Here is a 2,500-nt window from a genome sequence, read left to right on the forward strand (position 1 = left end):
GGCGGGGTCGTGTCCGGTTGCCTTTCCACTCGCCGCGGGGTGGGGCCGTTCCGGTGTGCGGTGGGCCGCACTTCTCCCCTAGTAGGACGTCGCGACCCGCTGGGTGCCGGCCTACGGCCCGGGTGCGCAGCCTGTCCTTCCGCGGGCCTCGGTTCGCGTCTGTTGGGCAGAGCCCCGGTGTCCTGGCTGGCTGCTCGGCGGTATATCTGGAGGAGTCGATTCGCCCCTTTGGGCGCTCGGGCTCCCGGCAAGCGCGCGCGGTTCTTCCCGGATGACGGACCTACCTGGCCCGGCCCCGGACCCGCGCCGCTGTTGGCTCGGGATGCTCTCGGGCGGAATAATCGCTCCCGTCAGCGGCGCTTCAGCTTTGGACAATTTCACGACCCGTCTTGAAACACGGACCAAGGAGTCTAACATGTGCGCGAGTCATTGGGCTGTACGAAACCTAAAGGCGTAATGAAAGTGAAGGTCTCGCCTTGCGCGGGCCGAGGGAGGATGGGGCTTCCCCGCCCTTCACGGGGCGGCGGCCTCCGCACTCCCGGGGCGTCTCGTCCTCATTGCGAGGTGAGGCGCACCTAGAGCGTACACGTTGGGACCCGAAAGATGGTGAACTATGCCTGGCCAGGACGAAGTCAGGGGAAACCCTGATGGAGGTCCGTAGCGATTCTGACGTGCAAATCGATCGTCGGAGCTGGGTATAGGGGCGAAAGACTAATCGAACCATCTAGTAGCTGGTTCCCTCCGAAGTTTCCCTCAGGATAGCTGGTGCTCGTACGAGTCTCATCCGGTAAAGCGAATGATTAGAGGCCTTGGGGCCGAAACGACCTCAACCTATTCTCAAACTTTAAATGGGTGAGATCTCCGGCTTGCTTGATATGCTGAAGCCGCGAGCAAACGACTCGGATCGGAGTGCCAAGTGGGCCACTTTTGGTAAGCAGAACTGGCGCTGTGGGATGAACCAAACGCCGAGTTAAGGCGCCCGAATCGACGCTCATGGGAAACCATGAAAGGCGTTGGTTGCTTAAGACAGCAGGACGGTGGCCATGGAAGTCGGAATCCGCTAAGGAGTGTGTAACAACTCACCTGCCGAAGCAACTAGCCCTGAAAATGGATGGCGCTGAAGCGTCGTGCCTATACTCGGCCGTCAGTCTGGCAGTCATGGCCGGTCCTCGCGGCCGGCCGCGAAGCCCTGACGAGTAGGAGGGTCGCGGCGGTGGGCGCAGAAGGGTCTGGGCGTGAGCCTGCCTGGAGCCGCCGTCGGTGCAGATCTTGGTGGTAGTAGCAAATACTCCAGCGAGGCCCTGGAGGGCTGACGCGGAGAAGGGTTTCGTGTGAACAGCCGTTGCACACGAGTCAGTCGATCCTAAGCCCTAGGAGAAATCCGATGTTGATGGGGGCCGTCATAGCATGATGCACTTTGTGCTGGCCCCCGTTGGGCGAAAGGGAATCCGGTTCCTATTCCGGAACCCGGCAGCGGAACCGATATAAGTCGGGCCCCTCTTTTAGAGATGCTCGTCGGGGTAACCCAAAAGGACCCGGAGACGCCGTCGGGAGATCGGGGAAGAGTTTTCTTTTCTGCATGAGCGTTCGAGTTCCCTGGAATCCTCTAGCAGGGAGATAGGGTTTGGAACGCGAAGAGCACCGCAGTTGCGGCGGTGTCCCGATCTTCCCCTCGGACCTTGAAAATCCGGGAGAGGGCCACGTGGAGGTGTCGCGCCGGTTCGTACCCATATCCGCAGCAGGTCTCCAAGGTGAAGAGCCTCTAGTCGATAGAATAATGTAGGTAAGGGAAGTCGGCAAATTGGATCCGTAATTTCGGGATAAGGATTGGCTCTGAGGATCGGGGCGTGTCGGGCTTGGTCGGGAAGTGGGTCAGCGCTAACGTGCCGGGCCTGGGCGAGGTGAGTGCCGTAGGGGTGCCGGTAAGTGCGGGCGTTTAGCGCGGGCGTGGTCTGCTCTCGCCGTTGGTTGGCCTCGTGCTGGCCGGCGGTGCAGGATGCGCGCGCCTGCGCGGCGTTCGCGCCCCGGTGCTTCAACCTGCGTGCAGGATCCGAGCTCGGTCCCGTGCCTTGGCCTCCCACGGATCTTCCTTGCTGCGAGGCCGCGTCCGCCTTAGCGTGCTCCTCCGGGGGCGCGCGGGTGCGCGGATTCTCTTCGGCCGCCATTCAACGATCAACTCAGAACTGGCACGGACTGGGGGAATCCGACTGTCTAATTAAAACAAAGCATTGCGATGGCCCTAGCGGGTGTTGACGCAATGTGATTTCTGCCCAGTGCTCTGAATGTCAACGTGAAGAAATTCAAGCAAGCGCGGGTAAACGGCGGGAGTAACTATGACTCTCTTAAGGTAGCCAAATGCCTCGTCATCTAATTAGTGACGCGCATGAATGGATTAACGAGATTCCCGCTGTCCCTATCTACTACTGGCGCATTTGGTACAACACCAACAGATGCACTGTGTCTAATCATGGGACTCTGCCCTTTAGATCTGTTAATTAGA

General features: G+C 60.0%; 1 pseudogene; it reads left to right on the plus strand.

The window, feature by feature from the left end:
• The window catches only part of LOC126323819 (large subunit ribosomal RNA), a 5,608-nt pseudogene that overhangs the window by 537 nt on the left and 2,571 nt on the right, over nt 1–2,500 (plus strand).

Source organism: Schistocerca gregaria, unplaced genomic scaffold (assembly GCF_023897955.1).
Source record: "Schistocerca gregaria isolate iqSchGreg1 unplaced genomic scaffold, iqSchGreg1.2 ptg000871l, whole genome shotgun sequence".
Lineage (NCBI taxonomy): Eukaryota > Metazoa > Arthropoda > Insecta > Orthoptera > Acrididae > Schistocerca > Schistocerca gregaria.